We start from the raw sequence: 19,865 nt of genomic DNA on the forward strand, positions 1-19,865 counted from the left end.
CAAAGTCAGAACAATTCAATGCTCCCCCATTAGAAGGAACAATAAACCCGTGTATCTATCCACCTGCTGCCATTCATGCAGAAATCAAGAGAGACCAGCTCATCCAGTGGGATGTCACCCTTCCATGACTGTGTCCAAGGATTCCAGCCTCCTCTGTTCCACACTCTTGAGAAGCTATCTGCCCTTCGTCCGCTTCTACCAGTCATCAAACCATGTCACAAGCCAGCCAGGACCATCCGGTTTCCACTCGGCTGAGCAGTACTCCACAATTAATCGCCGCCGCACTGCTCCTCGCCACCCTGAGTAACCTTCAGCAAGGCCCCTGCGAGTCTTCCACCCCCGTTTGGCCTTGATCTCGGAAGACAATGGGGGGAAAGGGCAGAGTCGTCCTTGGTTATTGATGACACACTCCCTGTTGTTGAAGAGGAAGCGGTAGACCACTCCCCCTCACCTATTTTAGTATTAGATGTTTTGGGGCACTAGGAGCTATTGCTTGCTGGGGGTATTTTGTTACAGTCTGTCACAGTTCACAACGACCATCTCACTGACTGGCAGAAGTGGTGACGGCCTTCTATTTAAGGCTCTGTGGATGACTCACTCATTGCCAGATTCAATAGGCATCCATGCAAGGTTTTATCAACACTTCTCTGTAGATTGATGATCTACAGACCGTCGTGCTCCATCATTCTACCAGTCTTTTGCTTCCAATCTCAAGTTCTGCCTGTAATTGTGATTAAATGGGGTTCTGCTACAACAACAAAGAGTCAGATTCCCTGTCATGATATCTGTCAATTACAGACATCCTGTGGATTGGAGTTTTTCATGACTCGGTCCTTAAACCAATTCCCAATCTTCAAAGGCTATCCGGATCGAATGTGAATTCAACTACTCTGCATCCAGCCTTTGAAGTGTATCTGGGTTGTGAAGTTAAATGCATGTCACCCGTTTGTCACTGAACGTGTCAAATTTGTTAAAAGTGCATTTTAATTATTGCAGTGGAACTGCACTTACTGTAGGTCCTACACCACACTCTCCTGTGTCAAAATACCCTAAATGTCAAATCTGATCTGATGACTTTTTTTAAGTTAAACTGAATATATATAAAACAATAATATTTAAAATTTTAATTTTATACAGCTGCTATTAAGTTTGTGTTTTAAAATTGAATCAGTCTTTTATTCATCTCAGAGGCTGTTAATAGATTGAGATATATAGTCAAAATTAATCCAGAATGTGTGCATGGAAATTAACAGCATGTAAGTAGCAATTGGTGTAGCAAGCTCCTTTTAGAGTTATCCAAGGACATTTACCTCTTGTCTTCATCCACCTTTTTTGCCCAAATATACTGTAAGTAAATTATGTACAAGCCTTTTCAACGTCAAGCAAACACGCTTATTTGGCCGAATGCTTTTGGACTCACGTTTGTTGTTTTATTATTCACTGTTATATACCGGTAAATTAATTTTGTTGTTGACGAAAAATCTTGAACTGAAAACTTTTGAAAAATCATGGTTTATACAACTTTTGAAATAACATTTTTATCAGCAAAGCAGTTTCATCACCCATGGCAATGATTACACGACTTGATTTGTGTGTGTCTCTATTTTGATTTTAGATTTCCTACTGCGGCAAAACCAATAGACCCTTGAAAGTTTAAAGTGTCTGTTGAGTATTGGTGCAACACTGCAAATACATGGAAAATGTCTGACAATTGCATTGCAGCCTACACCACAGGTCAATGATTCACATGCAGGTGCTTCTAAGGTCAACACAATGTTCAAAATTAGATACACAGTTCGACAGATGAGAACAGTGTTTTCCACACCATGTTAATACTTGAGCGGGTCGCCCACGTAAACTGTCAAGTGGCCATCACCTAAGAAGTTTGAGGGAAAAAAAAAATATATATATATACACACACACACACACAATATATATAAACATACCGCGACCGAATATACCGCATGTAATGTTAGTTTGCCGTCACTTTATGGATCGTGAGGCTAGAGGGGACGTAGTAACAGGACTGAGAAAAATTAAGATGTGCCAGTTTTTATGCCCAAGCGCACTTGCAGTGTCTACAAAAACAAAGCCTTGTGTCTTCATTTAAGATATTTAAGCTCAGTGGCATCTCTGAACATAGAGTTCTGAGATGTGTGAATTATTAGATTGTTTTGGAAAATGGGGTCTTCAACTAAGAGTTGTACAGACAGTGAAACACAGCTTGTAAAGTATATGTGGAACGTTCACAGCATCTGTCCGCCTAGGAAACTGAAACCAATTACACTGGCTTCAGACAGTCTGAGACCATCTAACAGCCATGTTACTTTATTTCTTCTTGTGAAGCTTGAGTGGAAGCTTACACAGTCTGTAATACCATATTAAGCTTACTGTTTGATGTCAAGTACATCAAACATGGAAAATGAAACAAGATACCTTCTGTTCTTCATTCCTGAAAGAAATGACATCCGCACATAAGCTGTTGATGTTCTGACTGTGTCTTGATTCTGTTTTTACATTTTAATCCTTTCCATTCCTTAAGACACACCTTCTTCAAATCTTAGGAGCTCAAGCACAGTTCCTGTACATTTATAAAAAAAATTCCAATCCAACTGAAAATCTGATGAATTTTTCCTAAACCTATACGTACCACTCACCATGACCTGTTCGGAATGTTTTTGTGTCACATCAATAACAGGATTTCAAACACAAAAATTAACTGGCTGCAATGAATACACGACATCCTTGACAGTCATAATTACATAAGCCAGAGACAGCGTAAAGAAAAAGGAGAGAACAAAAAGTCTGAACATTGCAATGCCGTTGGGCAGAAAAACTTGCACATCTTAATTTTTGTGTTGTAAACCAAACTCCAAATGCAATTATTGGGTTTGGTCGGCACAGGGCAGCTCTCATGGCCACTCAAAGCAGATGAGGATGATTGTAATAGTTGAGGTACCAGTACTCATAGTGTATATTTAATGAATATGCAAAGACTGAAAAACTAAATTTAAAGTATTTTTAACAGCCAGTTGCTCCTAATGCTGCGTCATCAGTAGGTGAATAAGAGTTATGCATCCATACATGTTCTTGTTTTTTGATCAATTTCATTGGCATCACAGCCACAAAAAGATCAAATACAAGATGAATCTTCTCATATTTTCTAGTTTAGTTTGAGTTCATAATGTGTTTTACAGACTTTAAGTATGCATAAATTGTGCTAGCAGAAGCAGTCAAGAGGAGCTGCGTGCCAAAGCATGAATAAAATAATTTAATATTTTTAGTTTGTTTTGTTTATGATACATTTTATTACATAAAAATGCAAATTATTGAATATTATTTAAAACATTTGTGCAGTCCATTTGGCCATGTCACGGCAGTTTTGGCATGGCAGGGAATTGTTAATTTAGCTGGTTTCTTTGGTTTATAATCAATAACAGTGGTAACCAAAACTTTCAAATACAAAATAAATTTGTTGATGATTTTAAAACAGTTAACCTTTTCATTGAAAAAAACAAATTAAGTCTCATACTTTGTAGTTCATTTGAATCACATGTTTTGTAACTTATCATCACCTTATCGTGGTGGAGGCGTTTGCGTGTCCCAATGATCCTAGGAGCTATGTTACAGACAAAGCATAGCTCAAAAGACCCCTTATAATGAGAAAAATAAATGGATTTAGTTTTCTCTTGCCTGGAAGCGGGTGACCACCCCCATCCACCCCCCCCCCCCCCCCCCCCCCCCCCCCCCACCGGAGCAAGGCCTGGTGGTGGGGCTCGACGGCGAGCGTCTGGTGACCGGGCCTGTATCCACGGGGGCACAGCCCGAAAAAGTAACGTGGGTCCCCCCCTTCCCATGAGCTCACCACCTGTGGGAGGGGCCAAAGGGGTCGGGTGCGCAGTGAGCTGAACGGTAGCCAAAGGCGGGGGAGTTGGCGGTCCGACCCCCAGCTATGGAAGCTAACTCTTGGGACATGGAAAGTCACCTCTCTGGCAGGGACGGAGCACGAGCTGGTGTGTGAGGTCGAGAAGCTCCAACTTAACATAGTCTGACTCGCCTACACACACAGCTTGGGTTCTGGTACCAATCCTCTCGGGAGGGGTTGGACTTCTTCCACTCTGGAGTTGCCCACGGTGAGAGGCGCAGGGCAGGTTGTGGCTTGGTGCCTGTACGTTGGGATTTATCCCAGTTGACGAGAGGGTAGCCTCCCTCTGCCTTCGGGGGCGGGGGACGGGTCCTGACTGTTGTTTGTGCCTATGCACTGAACAGCAGCTCAGAGTACCCAACCTTTTTGGAGTCCTTGGACGGTGTGCTGGAGAACGCTCTCTCTGGGGACTCCCTCGTTCTGCCGGGGGACTTAAACGCTCAAGTGGGCAATGACAGTGAGGCCTGGAGGGGCATGATTGGGAGGAATGGCCCCCCTGATCAGAACCAGAGCGGTGTTCTGTGATTGGACTTGGATTGTCCATAACGAACACCATGTTCAAACATAGGAGTGTCCATATTTGCAATTGGCAAGGACACCCTAGGCCGTAGTTCGATGATCGACTTTGCAGTTGCGTCATCAGATTTGCAGAAGCATGTGTTGGACACTCGGGTGAAGAGCGGGACGAAGCTGTCAACTGATCACCCCGTTGTGGTGTATTGAATCAGATGGTGGGAGAAGATGCCGGTCCAACCTGGCAGACCCAAACCTATTGTGAGGGTCTGCTGGGAACATCTGGAAGAACCCCTGTCAGAAAGAACTTCAACACCCACCTAAGGAAGAACGTCTCTCTTGTCCCCGGAGAAGTAGGGGACATTGAGTCAGATTGGGCCATGTTCCGCGCCTCTATTAAGGCGGATGATCAGAGCTGTGGCCGTAAGGTGGTCGGTGCCTGTCGTGGCGGCAATCCCCAAAACCGCTGGAGGGATGCCGTCAAGCTGAAGAAGGAGACCTATTGGGCCTTTTTGGCCTGTGGGACGCCGGAGGACACTGACAGGTATTTGCTGGCCAAACGGAATGCAGCTTTGGCGGTAGCTGAGGAAAAAACTCGGGCATGGGAGAAGTTCAGCGAGGCCATGGAAAACAACTTCTGGACGGCTTCGAGGAAATTCTGGTCCACCATCCGGCGTCTCAGGAGAGAAAAGCAGTGCACGATTAACACTGTGTATAGTGGAGATGAGGTGCTACTGACCTCGACTCGGGACGTTGTGAGTCGGTGGGAAGAATACTTCGAAGACCTCCTATGTTCCACCGACACGCCTTCTTTTGAGGAAGCAGAGTCTTGGGACTCTGAGGTGGGCTCTTCTATCTCTGGGGTCGAAGTCACTGAGGTGGTTGGAAAGCTCCTCGGTGGCGGGGGTGGATGAGATCTGCCCGAAGTTCCTAAAGGCTCTGGATGTTGTGGGGCTGTCGCGGTTAACACGCCTCTACAACATCGCGTGGACATCGAGGACAGTGCCTTTGGATTGGCAAACCGGGGTGGTGGTCCCATTTTTCAAGAAGGGGGACCGGAGGGTGTATTCTATATATATACACTATAGAGGGATCACACTCCTCAGCCTCCCTGGTAACGTCTATTCAGGGGTGCTGGAGAGGAGGGTCCGTCGGAAAGTCGAATCTTGGATTCAGGAGGAGCAGTGTGTTTTTCAAAGCCGAGACCATGGTCCTCAGTCAGAAAAGGGCGGTGGATCCTGCCCCAAGTGAAGGAATTCACGTATCTTGTTCACAAGTGAGGGCAGGAGGAAGCGGGAGATCGACAGGCGGATTGCTGCAGCATCTGCACTGATGCAGACTATGTATTGGTCCGTTGTGGTAAAGAAGGAGCTGAGCCAAAAAGGTGAAGCTCTCAATTTACTGGTCGATCTACATACCTACCCTCACCTATGGTCACAAGCTGAGGGTTGTGACCGAAAATAAGATCCCGGATACAAACGGCCAAAATGAGTTTCCTCTGCAGGGTGTCCGAGCTCTCCATTAGAGATAGGGTGAGAACCTCGATCATCCGGGAGGGACTCAAGGTTGACCCCCTACTCCTCCGCGTTGAGGTAGCTCGGGCATCTGGTTTGGATGCCTTCTGGATGCCTCCCTGGAGAGGTGTTCCGGGCATGTCCCACCAGCAGGAGGCCCTGGGGACGACCCAAGACACACTGGAGAGAATATGTCTCTCGGCTGGCCTAGGAACGCCTTGGGATCCTGCCGGAAGAGTTGATTGAAGTGGCTGAGGAGAGGGAAGTCTGGGCTGCCTTGCTAAAGCTGCTGCCTTGCTAAAGCTGCTGCCTTGCTAAAGCTGCTGCCTTGCTAAAGCTGCTGCCTTTGCGACCTGACCTCGGCTTAAGCAGTAGATAATAGATCAGAGGTGGGCATCGAGGGCCGGAGTCCTGCAGGTTTTGCATGTTGCCCTTCTCCAACACAGCTGATATATGATCAGCTCATCAGCAAGCTCTGCATAAGCCTGATAATGAACCTGTTGATTGGAATCAGCTTGTATTGGAAGTGAGAAACCTCCAAAACCTGCAGGACTCCGGCCCTCGAGGACCGAGATTGCCCACCTCTGTAATAGATGGATGGATGGATGGATGGATATGTGACTTAACAATGGTTCCCATACATACAGTCCCCGTCTTCACAAATCTTTAGAATTATCTTGGAATCACATCTGGCAGTTAACAACATTTAGCACATATAACAAGACCATCTTTTTTTTCATCTAAAAATATGATTGCTGCTTCCATAATATAAATCCATGCAATCATTTCCTTCAGGCTTGATTACTATACGACAATTCTCTATGCATTCAATAATCCTCACCCTACTTCAATAAATCCAAAACTCTTCTGATAGTCTCCACTCTTACTCCTGATCCAGTGAACACATGACCTTTGTCCTGCAGAACTTCCTCTGTTGGAGAGGCTAAGTTTGGACAGTATAGGTTTGATTCAATTGGTGTATTTCTCTTTTCGCCCTCGGGGTGTCGGTCAGAATACAAAGGAACAGTGGAGCAAAGATGTGGATTGGCAGCTTTAATCCAGGAACATCAGCAAGTGGCTGTTACAGTAGATGCACTTCAGTGTACAGGCATATAGGCATGGGCTGCTATGATGCAGGCACTGTGGCGAACTATGGATGTTTATAATCCTTAAATCCTGTGTATGCATGGTCTGATCATCTATGTGTGTGTGAAAGCATGTGGAAGTGTGAATGGTGAATGTGTGATTCAATGTGTGGTTGAATGTATGTTTGGTTCAATGTGAGGTTCTGCAATAAACAGAAAAACAATACAGCGTATGAGTGTGAATACTTGACTCCTAATAAACATAAATACAGTATTACATTACTTAATAGCACACATTGATAGGCTAAATAACTGGGCTGCAACATTACTAATTCACATGAACAAGCACTATGTTAGCTGTGCACATGGCTATAAACACACACAAAAGTTGTACAACATACTAAACATGAGCTAATTACTCAAAAGTATGAGGCACGTAACGAAATTACATCACTAAACATTATTGTGGCCGACTACGGCCGTGGACGTCGCGTAATGGCGCCGCGCATTGAGAGCATAATGTCCCAAACTGACGGCAGACATTACGTGCAAAGTGGAACAAAATATGCAAATAAGCACACAAAACTTTAGTGCATTTCTCTACTAATGCCTAACACACAGAAGATAACTCATTTATGTAGTTAAATGGTGTTTAAGACACTTAATTAGTTACGTAGCAAACTTCAACGGGGTACTCAACGAGCTGTCAATCAAATCGGCGAACGAGCTTAATAAGGCACACAAGACACACGGTAGTGCGACAAATAAACACGATACAAAGTAAACTAAAACACTACTTAGTGTACTCACTTTAGGTCAAAGACGCACACGATCACCCCACCTCGCAACACCTTCTGTCATGGCGGCGCCCAAATGCACAATAACCGCTGCGCAACAAGTAATGGACCCAGAATGCAATGCGCGCATCACAGAGGTAAAAATAATGACGTCACTCTATTCTTAACATGGAATATGGAAAATAGACAAATATAATAACGATGACTATTAATAATTGGAACCTTTCTAACATCCTCAGTTACGATACGATACGATATACTTTTATTTTCCCCGTGGGGTACTTTTTCCTGGTTGAGGCTTCTTCTATAGCTTCACCCTGAATCTCTAAAAATCTAAGTAGTTTCAAATATCGTCACCCTCTTAAAATAAATGCCTGTCATTTTTTGGGGAGCAAATTCTTTTTTCCCCTAAATCATCTCCTCATGATGCAAATGGTTAATTTTTTGTGTTTCCTGAAAAATCTGAAAAAAATTACTATTAGTTACTTTTATTGTTTTAACTCTTAGCTACCCACCCGACCAATCAGTCAAGCACATTCAGAAAGAAAATGTGGGGGGAAAAGTGGCACGTGGTTGGAACACTGTGTTCCTGAAGTGTGAATTAGTCGCCAGAGAGTGATTGTAACTGCATGGGGAGGTCATCTAACACTCTGAGCATCTGTCTCCCCGAGAAACTGAACGTGAGATGTCTGCATTTTTTTTCTCCCCCATCCTCATCTTTTCTTTTGGCATCATTTCCTTGGGATGTGTTGCCTTCAGCACCTGCTGACATTGTCACCTCAGGCATCCATGATGTGACACCAAATGTACGAGGCATGCTGCTGCTCTATTCCTAGGCATATTGTCTGAGTAAAAGCTAGTACGGCCTTTTTAAATATCGTTTTAAGAAGGCTGTGTGATGTCAAATGTTTGAAAGAGGAGACATCTTAGCGGAGAGAAAACACCTCTACAGATGAGAGAACAGAATGTTTTGTCTGAATTCTCCATGTATATTAAAATTCAGCTCATTAATTTACGTGTCTATGTTGTGAGACAGAGAATGTGTCATCATGAAAAGTTTGCTTCTCTGTCCTGTTTTGCATCTGTTGAGACATCTGCATTGAGAATGAGAGCTTCCGAAGAGCCTGTCACGTCTAAGTTAAGTTGAAACAAAGCAATAAAGCACAGCTGCATGGAGAGAGAGAGAGAGAGAGAGAGAGAGAGAGAGAGAGAGAGAGAGAGAGAGAGAGAGAGAGAGAGAGAGAGAGAGAGAGAGAGAGAGAAGAAAGCAAGAGAAGAAAGCAAGAGAGAAATGAGAAATGAGAAATGAGTGGATGCCTACTAATGGAAATACTATACAGGTTAATGGATAGAACATATATCATTAAATCATTCCAAAATATTTGTGTTTTGGACAAAAACAGTAAGAAAACTTCAGATTTGTTCCTCATTATACGATTAGAACTAGTTACTTAGTGTGTGCCAAATTCCTGTGCATCTTGTGTTTGTGCTACTGATTGAGGAAAGGGGCCTCCATGCAGATAAGTCAAAGCAGGAGGCTGTTAATCAGTTTTGTCTTGAGGCTTTTCCACCTCTTTTCATCCCAAGTCTAAAGTGTATCTCAACGGATCTGAGGAAAGCTCCATCTTAAGACTTTGGGGTTTGTTTTCTTTGCTGAGCTTGTGAGTTCAACACTGAAACCAATTTTAAAATAATTTTTAGTGAGGGAACTTGCTGGAAATTAACCCCATAAATTCCTTCTTTTTTCTTTTATTTTTGCATAGGGGGTCGGGTGCAATATGAGCTGGGTGGTGGCCGAAGGCAGGGACCTCAGTGCTCCGGCTACAGAAGCTGGCTCTAGGGACGTAGAACGTCTCTGGCAGGGAAGGAGCCCGAGCTGGTTTGCAAGGTCGAAAACTTGTGGTTACTGCTTAGAAAATGCGGCAGCGGGTGAAGAAAAAAGTAAGCGGCAATTAAAACTTGCTTGTATTTTCACTCACAGAGGCAGCACTTCATCATCAGGTTGCCCAATGACACTTGTCAAATTAGTGTGTGGATTCGTGTAGATGTCACATGCACGGTGGAACACTGCCAAACGTGATTTGGTAAAAATTAGAACAGCTTGTTGAGTGACATTTTGAAAATTATAGGTGGAACCAGAGAACTTTTTGTAAACAAGCAATTAAAAAGTAGTTTTCCATGATACATCCCTTTTAACACCTGACACTCAAGATGTCTACGCCCACCTGGTTTTGCTCTGCTCAGTGGGAGTCCCTGGCACCACCAGTGATTGCTGGCATTCTGTAGTCAGCAGATGCAGCAGAGTGTCATATTTCAAAGGCCGAGAGGAGAGAGATTTGTGAGGCCCTTAAAGCCCCAAAGGCAGGCTGGCGCCTCCCATTCTTGATCCCAGTCAGAGGAAGCAAAAGCCTCCTACCATATCATCCTCGGCAGCAATTACTACAGAGGCGCCAAGAAAGGGGAAATAGCATCTTGATTGTTGCAAATCACGAACTTTCAGTGTTTGTTAAAACGGTAAACTGAAGCAACCTTCAATCATGGTCGCAGTCCAGTTGAACTTTTAGTTTCAGTCATGCTGCCAGTAATGTTGAGCAAGTTATATAACTGTTATTCTTTATTTCATAACACTTGTGTTGTCTGTTTGTTGAAGTAATACAAAACCTGTCATACTCTCTGTGCCTCCAAGCCCGACGGGGAGTCAGTATTTACTGTACAGTAGCAGCTCTTTGACCACAAATCTGTTCCTAACAGAGTCTGAACATTTCACACAGCTTTCATCTTCAGGGATCACAATTGATTCAAGCATATCTTTAAGCCTGATTGCCTAATTGCATCTGCTGCATTCATAGCCCTGTGCAAACGACACAATTATTAAAATTTGTTTTAGATTGCAAAACCGGAAATGTTGGCAGACTCATCACACATTTTGGGTTGGCTGGCATTAATTGTTGGCAAGGGTTTCTTGTTTTATTATGCAATTTATTTTCTGCGCTCATGAAGGCTGAGTTGTGGATCCTTCATACGGATTTTCAGATTGACCTCAACAAATGAAATGTAACTGGTGGTACTGAAGACTCATAAACCCTAACTTGCTTCATGCGGTGCTGGGCTCCAGTGGAAATACGCTATAAGACTACTTGAAGATGCAGTATATAAGGAGGGTGTTGCTGTCTCCTTATTTGGTCAAGGGACTCAACGCTATCAGTTGGCTCTCTGAATTTGTGTGTACTTAAATATGTTGTGTGTTTCAGTGTATACGGAAGTTGATGTAAAAAAATAATAATTTCCAAGTCCAATCATTGTCCCACCTGTTTTGTCTAGTGACTTTCAATTTTTTTCCATTTCCCTTTCTTGTGTTAACAATAATAATTAGTAGGTTGGGGTGACTTTAATTCTCCAATCTTTCCTAAGAAAAGATTCTGACCCATTTGTTCAGACTTCAGACATTTATTAGTTCCTTTTTTTTTGTTTCTCATCCAGCACCCCCGCCGCCCCACCCCATTAAAATAAGTTGTTCAAAAGTTGAATACTGTAGCTAAATGTATAGGGACTGCTGTATAACATCAGATGTACTTTTATGACGTCAACATTCGCCAATTAATTCGGCTAAAACAATTATAGACAAACTAAAGACCTGGGATACATTACCAGCAAAAGCTTTCAGGCTTCATTCCTTCTGCTAGCAGACTTTAAAAAGTGACAGGGTTTGTTTGTATTTTGAATTATCTATTTATAACTTAACTCAAATGGTTCCTCTATGTTGAATTTAAACAAACTCTGTGCACTGAAGAAATCTATGGGTGATTTTCTTTCTTTTTCTGTGATTGACGTTTTCTACACAAGGTGAAAAACAGCCTTTATAAGCATCATGTCGCAATGTGAAGAAGGTGCACAGAAAATTGACATTTTCACTAAGGTTTAAAAATACTGTAAATAAATACATTTCTTTGCACATTTCCTCGTGACAGCCAATAGGCTTCAGGAGCGGACTGCAAAGTCCCACACAGCGTCCCGCACAGGTCTGTTGTTACCCGGAGAAAAGTGTAAGCGCTCGAGGGGCTTGGATCAAAGAAAAAAAGGAAGGCGCTGCAGGAGAAAGAGTGGCTCACCTCTAGCACAGCAGTGCTCTTTATTTTTGACCCACTGAAATGCTGTACAGTAGTTTACCCTCTCCTTCTCCGATGTGCGCAATGAAACTGCTAAGACCAGTACAAACGAGCGAGTAGCGAGGCAAACACTCACTCCCGCGTTTGGTGTTTAATTCAGCTTGCTTGCAGCGTTTTTTTGCTTGCGTCACCACAACATCCTATTTCGGCCATATTCTTTCGGCTTGAATTTTATCTCGGCCGAATGCCGAAAATATTTTCAACGTTCGAAAATCCAGTGCATCCCTACATTGTGCACATCAACATATATCTGACACAAAAAGTGAGGAAACTTGCATTTGGTTAATTATTTCTTTCTTGTAAAAATGATTCTTAGCAAAAAAGCTTACACTGTTGAAAACCTTCATTTGTAAGGAATATGCTATGCATTTGCGGGATGTGCAGCTGAGCAGAGAATGTACATAGCGGTGCCCATGAAAGATTTGCCAACTATTCTCTGCCAATGCTTAACATCTATTTTGCAGTTGCCATTGACTCTTGTTTTTAACTTTTGTTATCGCTGGTATTTTGTATGGGCCCACATACTGTAGCTACTCAGCTCTGCTACTCGCCCCACAAATGCATGTTCCTTACAAATGTGACGCCATAAACTGGATTTCCACTGATATAATCCTTATTTCCAAGAAGCAATGTTGCAACAAAGAAATCATCTACCAAAAACAAATTATCTTACTTTTGTACTATGTTTATGATTCATGGTGTATTTCTCACACATTCTGCTTTGTATTCTGCAGAGGAGATCTCACTTTATATCAGAACCTTGGAAGGATGAATGCTTTCTCTAGGCTGCATACATATAAAAGCAGTTATTCCATAGTTGCCTTTTAAAATTGAAGATTTGTTTTTGTCATCTTGTCTTTGCATAGAATAATTCATGTTCTGTTAAACTGTCAGCGGATGACACTTTGGAAGCAATGATTGTCTCTCCTGCCAAAAAAAATGGATATTCTCTGGACTTTAAAGAAATACAAATTTGATGTTATCACATTTTATGTACAGTGGTGTGAAAACGGTAGTGATGGCAAAATGAAGCTTCATGAAGCACTTGTAATATTTTTTGACTCCCCTAGATGGTGCTCTTGATTTAAATATAAAGGCTAGTGCAAAGGAAATTGATTACATTTCCACTGCATCTTTCAACCAAGAGTGGCATCTAGAGTCAAAAAATATTACAAGTGCTTCATGAAGCTTCATTGTGCCATCACTAGAAAACGGGCTGTGATGTCATTTTCAGTTGACAGCAAGAGTCAAAATGGCTGCCACCCTGCGATGGATGAAAACGTATGGATTTTGTTGCTTAATTCATATTCCAGAACACAATATTAATCAGAATACTGTGTTATACTAGTGCGGCCACATAGAACACATAATAGTAAAGATAACTTTTGACCTTTGTTTTAAATTTGAATTCTTGATTGCCTGTCTTGCATCAGTCATCATTTCCTTATCATCACTTCCTGCATCATGACTTAAAAACAGGCCTGAAGGAAGCAAACATGTTTTTGTAACATCTCAAAAATGGTGACGTAGATGTTTGTCAAAACTTTTCAACTGTATGGTACATGCATAGCTTTTGAATCTTTATTTGGACTGTATGTGACCCATTTCAGGAAATGCCAGAGCAGCTGGGAGATCCCGTGCAGATAAGTGGCGCCAAAAGCACTGATGATGTCACCGTCTCTGAACCCATTAAGCTTCCCTCCATTACTCCCTCCCTCCAGTCTTTGACTCGTGTTTAAACACAAGCACATAAGAGGTGTTTACTTACAAAACACAGAAGGCGTCATTCCAACACTGCAGCATTTTCTGTGATGAATGTCTGCTAGAATACAAGATACTTTAATTTAGCGTACACATACACAGAAAATCACACATGCAATATGATGAAACAGCATGCAGGAAAGGAGAAGGCCCAACTGGAGGAGGTGCACAGCTGTATTGCACCATGGAGCAAAGTAGGTTGCTTTGATCAAGGGCACTTCAACAGCAAGACTTGTATCCCTTGACAAGTCCAAGCCATTTATGGTTGAGGAAAATAATATTTTTGGTCCGCAATAGAGCTCCACCACATCTTAACCGATGTGCATCATGTACCCCAAGACAATTTAGAAAGAACATAGCAGAGGGACATTTGTCTTGCTCCCCAAAAATATTTTTATTATTATTATTTACTTTAGATTAAGGATTGCTTTAAATGATTGATTTTTTTCTGAAACTTCAGAAATCACTTCTGCATCGCAACCAGGATGGATTGTCAAATTAATGGAAGGACATTGAGATAGAGTTGGAAGGGAGCCCTGAAAGAGGCTCTTACAGCTGTTGAGTACTGTCACTCCAGAGCTATTATCTACAACTACACACTCACGACCCCTCTCCACCCCCACACACACTGTGGGGATTACAGCAATGCTGACACTCCAAGCCAGCGTCTGATTGGATGCGAGCAGAAGGCAGTAACAAGCAGTGGGCTGGCCTTCTACAGTAAAACAAACATGTCATGCTGACTCCGCTGCCATGCTTACTGCATTTAAATACCTTCACAGACCACTGTGAGAGTCATGCAATGGGATGATGTGCTCTGTAGCCACCGGTCCCATACAGATTCCTGATTACACTCTAGAGTTTATGATTAACATCTATATAAATAAATAAACACGGCCATGGCCCTCTTCTGATTTTGGATACATGCACTCACTGCTGCAGTTGCTGTCCAGGACGCTGGGAACAACTTGTCTATAAAGGTTTCAGTGTATTAGGTTACATTCCACAAATATCATGGCCTAATTGCACAACGGTGCAACTGTTTCGTCATGCTAACTTTTACTTGGTGTTACTTTCAAACGAGCCTGGTCATGCAGACTCATATTTTGGGCACCTTGCACTTTAAATTTAGAATTGTCACTCACATTCTAGAGTATTACTTAAGGGGAGCCTGAATCAGGGCTGAAAGGAATGGATGTTGCTTTCACAGAAATTCAGGGTTGCAGACAACTCGCAGGATGAAATAATCAAAGAAAAGAACCTTCCTTCCTTTCCTCAGTCTCTCCTTTGGTCTCTTGAGGTCTCCCTGATTTTTTTTTTTTTTGGGGGATTTGTTGGAATTTAGATGTTTCTTGGGTTGGGGAAGAATTCTGATGGGTGGCCCGGTGGGTGATGTCTGGTCGGTGCTGGATTTTACCTTCCTTGGTTTTCTTTGGTCCCCTCGGGTCTCCTGACGGCGGTGTTCGGTTTAGGTGAACGGTATGGGATTTTTTTCTAATAGGTTTTTGGTGAGCTAACAAATACACGCACGCACGCACATACTCACCCACATACAAATATATATATATATATATATATATATATATATATATATATATATATATATATATATATATATATATATATATATATATATGTATATATATATATAAAAAAATATATAAAAAAAAAGAGCAATGATGATGACATTTCCGAATGAACAATACTGAGCTCTTTAAGAAAAAGAAAAAAAAAATCTAAGAAAAGAACAGTAGCATGCTTAGCAAAGAGCAACATTTGCAGATGAATACTACTGTCGCAGACCTGATGGCATTCTGATGACTGAGCTTTATTCATTGAAAAGAATGTGACCTTCACAATTGAGATTACATCATACAATATCGGCTTTAAGAGCTAAATGCTGTTTATTTCATACTTATTTGTGAAGGGACCAGACGTTATATTACAATACCCCTCACATGCAAAAGTATTGGGCCACCCCAAATGTTGACAAGTCAGTAACGCAGGAAGGAACCTATCATATAGTAAGCATAGGGATGCGGATAAAGAAATGTAATCCATTTAAGTCACAATGGCATTGACAAAACCATGATCCAGAGAGGAAGTCACCTGCTAACTAGGAAAGAGATGGACAAACAAACACAAACGCAACCCTCCAGATACTCCACACACCAATGAACAGCATGATACAGGGATTAGGAAGACGATAATACCTTCTCGCACAATACAAGTGTGAACTGTCAACGATTGATCGCAGTTGGTATCTTTGTTGATTTCAAAAAAGCATTTGATACAATAGATCATTCAATCCTTGTTAATAAACTGGAACAATATGGTATACGCGGTACAGCTGGAGACTGGTTAAAAAGTGATTTCACAGGAAGGGTACAATACGTCAATATACATCAGAAGAACTTGACATTGTTTGTGGTGTTCCCCAGGGCTCCGTGTTGGGTCCAAAGCTTTTCAATGTATATATAAATGACATTTTTAATGTATTACAATTACTAAAGCTTAACTATTTGCAGATGATACAAGCATATTTTATAGTAACAATACTTATAATGAGTTGGTAACTGTTGTGAACGAGGAGTTAAAATCCTTCAAAAAGTGGATGGATATAAATAAATTATCTCTAAATTTACACAAAACAAAAGTTATGATGTTTGGTAACGTTAAGAGTAATTATGAATTCATGGTGTTCAGATTGACAATGTAAATGTGACACATTTTTGGGGAGTTATACTCAACAAGAAGTTGACATGGAAGTCCCACGTCAACTCCCAAAGCCTCTCAATTATTAACAAAGTGAAACATTGCTTAGATGGAAATGCACTTTGTATGCTTTATTGAACGTTGATACAACCATATTTCAACTACTGTGTCGAAGTGTGGGGGAACACTTATCAATGTACAATTAATCATTTCGTAATCTTACAGCGGATCATTCATAAAGTTGTTTTTTCTGGTCACACTCGTGGTCTGTTTATTCAGTCAAAGTTGTTTAAATTACATGACCTTATAAAGTATAACACTTTAATATTCTTATAAAAGCATTTCATGAATTACTACCTAATAACTTACAATATATTTTTATTTAAAAAAAGAAAATGTCTATCATAACTTGAGATAATATGGAGATTTTATACTACATACATTTAGAACTGTTTGTAAAAGTTTTTGTGTGTCTGTGTGTGGGGTCAAACTTTGGAACAGCTTAGAGGTACAACACAAGCAATGCCAAAACATCCACAGATTCAAACTGTTGTATAAACACGTGGTTTGGTTTCAGTATTTGGAGAGTGCATCTTAAACTTACATTCATCTTCCATCTTATTGTGATAGTGTATGCTTACTGCTTTTTATTTATCATTGCGAGCATATTATCCATTACTGTTGTTGGTATACTTTCGTCTTAGAATTATTGATATGTGCTGTTTATGCTTTTGTTTAGTTTCTGGTTAGTCTCTTACCCAAGCTGGTATTGTTAGTTTTCATTACCATTGCTGGTAGGGGCTTTTGATGTCATGTTAGTTAATTAACACATTGTTTTAGGTCTGTTTGTAACCACTCTTGTTTTTCAGTGTTCATGGAAACCGCTGTTGGTTACTGCAAGCTTGCCGGAAAGTAGCTACATTTGTTTTCAAATTTTGATATTAATGATATTGGGGTGGGACTTAACACGTTTTTCTTCCCCCCGCACCTTTTTAGGCTAGGTTTAGTTGAGTATTGTCTGGAGAAATTGATAAATTGTTGAATTTGATTGCTGCCTGAAATAAATGAACAATGAATTATGAATGAATTGATGACATATGTGTTGTCTTTTTGCAAAGGTCCCAAACCACTTTCTTCTTTGAGCTCTCTGACTGGCAGACGCAGATCATTTCTTATGAAATAGCCAAGGAAGGACAACGCACTGATAGGAGCTCATTTTGGCTCAATAATACCTCTTCTTATAATATTTTATGGGTTCGTGCAAGGACAAGATGAGAATGATAATTAAGCCTATCCACTGGGCTTAGATTACAGGTGCTGATCGCCTGCAGCCATGATCAGAGATGTCAATGGAAAAGATCATTCATGCTGAAATCACTCTGCCAGTGGCATTGTGACAAACCAAAAGCGGCACATTATTAATGAATTTTCCAGTCAGTTGGTGCAAACGTAGAGGCTGTGTGGTTCTCTGAAAATCCTCTGCTATCAGCCACTTCTCTTAAATGGCCAAAATAGACAGGTTAAATGTTTCCAATCACCATAACTGGATGACTCACTTTGCAAAGACAGATACAGATGATCTGACTGCAACAGCCAGATTTTCAGGACAGGTCAATTCATCATACAAATAGCTATCTCTCGGTTCCGAAAGATTACATTGACACATTAAAAACACATTCCAAGCCTCACCTATTAAAAATACAACACGTGTATCCGCATCTAGGTGTATTTACATCCTTTGTTGTGCTGCAATGCACTTTGCCAGCTACCTGCTTTTGTTAAAAGCCCTTTGTCAATAAATTTGACTTCCCCCGACACTCAATACTGAGTCCATTAAGCCTGAGGGCTGCTCTGTGCAAAGGGGCCACTGGTTCCAGTAAGGTATCTGCTGAGCTCTCATTAGTGAGCATCATCATACGTAATTCTGGCACGTGTAATGCCATTAGAGGGGATTTGGCATCTGATAGTTGAGTAATGGGATGAACTGGACAGTAAATCTCCAGAAGCATAGCTGGAAGTCTTTCTCACTCAAAGGTAGAGAAACCTTTTTTGTGAGGTGGCTAAAAGTCCCCTTTATCAAACAGTATAGATTTGTGCTGTTATGTTCTTTGTCAAGGGTTTAAAGATAAAAAGGCTGCCTCCACAGAATTGGTTTGTCACTCAAATATTACTGACGGCTTTCCACGGGTGATTCTCCTGCATGTGCAAACAAAAGCATTCTTGATTATATTCAGGGTTCATCCTGAATTCCTTAATATGATACATGAAACATTTACACACCTCGGCGCAAATGCCAGGTTTTAAAGCTGTTAGCAAGATTTGAATGTAGTGTCAGTTCACTCCTCCCTCCACCTAGGCCCTTTCGCGTCCTTGACCAAAGCCACACCGCTCAAGACCTGCACTGTACACTGTATACAAACCGACATTAGCCACGGCTGTTACATTGGTAGCATGACTTATTCAAAATTGAAAGCCATAAACACTAAATATTACCAGTTTGATGCTGTATTGTTGTAATGTACAATCAAATAAAAGTATGAGATGTGATAAACGTACCTGATTGAGAACAGTGACAGTGTCAGTGTGTTTTCAATTGATACTGCCGCACACGTAGGATACCTACTAGCCTTATACTGTATATCAAGTAGAAAAATGTAGACTTGCTGAAAACGCTTGTGTGAAAAGCAGTCTGAGAAAAGCCGATCCACACAAGCCTTTTCAGCAAGTCTACATTTTTCTGCTTGATTGCTATTTTGGCCGTATCGTCGAAGAGCACCTGTAGTCAACTTCACCTTTTCAGCCCCACTTGAGTGCTCACTCCACCTGCTTTTTAGCCTTATTTTTGTTTACATTTGATTTGTTTCAAGAGCTGCCCAATACGTCACAGAGTTAACGTGACTTTGTGATGCTAACCGGCCGCGAAGATAACATGTTCTCGACGAGACGCCGTGCACGTTGCTATCGCTCAGTGGCACATCTGTGTTATCCATACCCGTTGTCATGTCTACAAGCAATCACAGCATTGCGTTGTGCCTCTGATTGACCAATCATATAGACATTCATGGCAAAATAACGCTTGCAGGAGGGTTGCCGCTTACGGCAAAACAACCACTGCCTAAACAATCGCAGGGGGGAAACAATTTTCAACAATACACTTGCCTGCGACGTACAAAGCATGACGCCACAAACTGGCCGCTATTGTATCATTGGTGAATTTTTTTCCCCTCTACAACACGACCCTCCCAGCAAAAATTGGTTGAAATGACGTTGAAAAGACGTCACTGGTGTCCATCCAATAGACGTCTGAATTTGGTTGAAAAGTAAAAGGTGAAAAGACGTCATTTTAAAGACGTTAAATACATCCTTTTACAGTCTAAATTTGGTTGAAA

At 41.5% G+C, this 19,865-nt stretch overlaps 1 pseudogene; it reads left to right on the top strand.

Annotated features, from left to right (window-relative positions):
- The first annotated feature begins 212 nt into the window (after positions 1-212).
- On the top strand, positions 213-5,963 carry LOC147179631 (uncharacterized; annotated as a pseudogene).
- Positions 5,964-19,865: the final 13,902 nt, after the last annotated feature.

The sequence above is a fragment of the Leptonotus elevatus genome, chromosome 2, assembly GCF_054856555.1.
Source record: "Leptonotus elevatus isolate MCC_2025b chromosome 2, RoL_Lele_1.0, whole genome shotgun sequence".
NCBI lineage: Eukaryota > Metazoa > Chordata > Actinopteri > Syngnathiformes > Syngnathidae > Leptonotus > Leptonotus elevatus.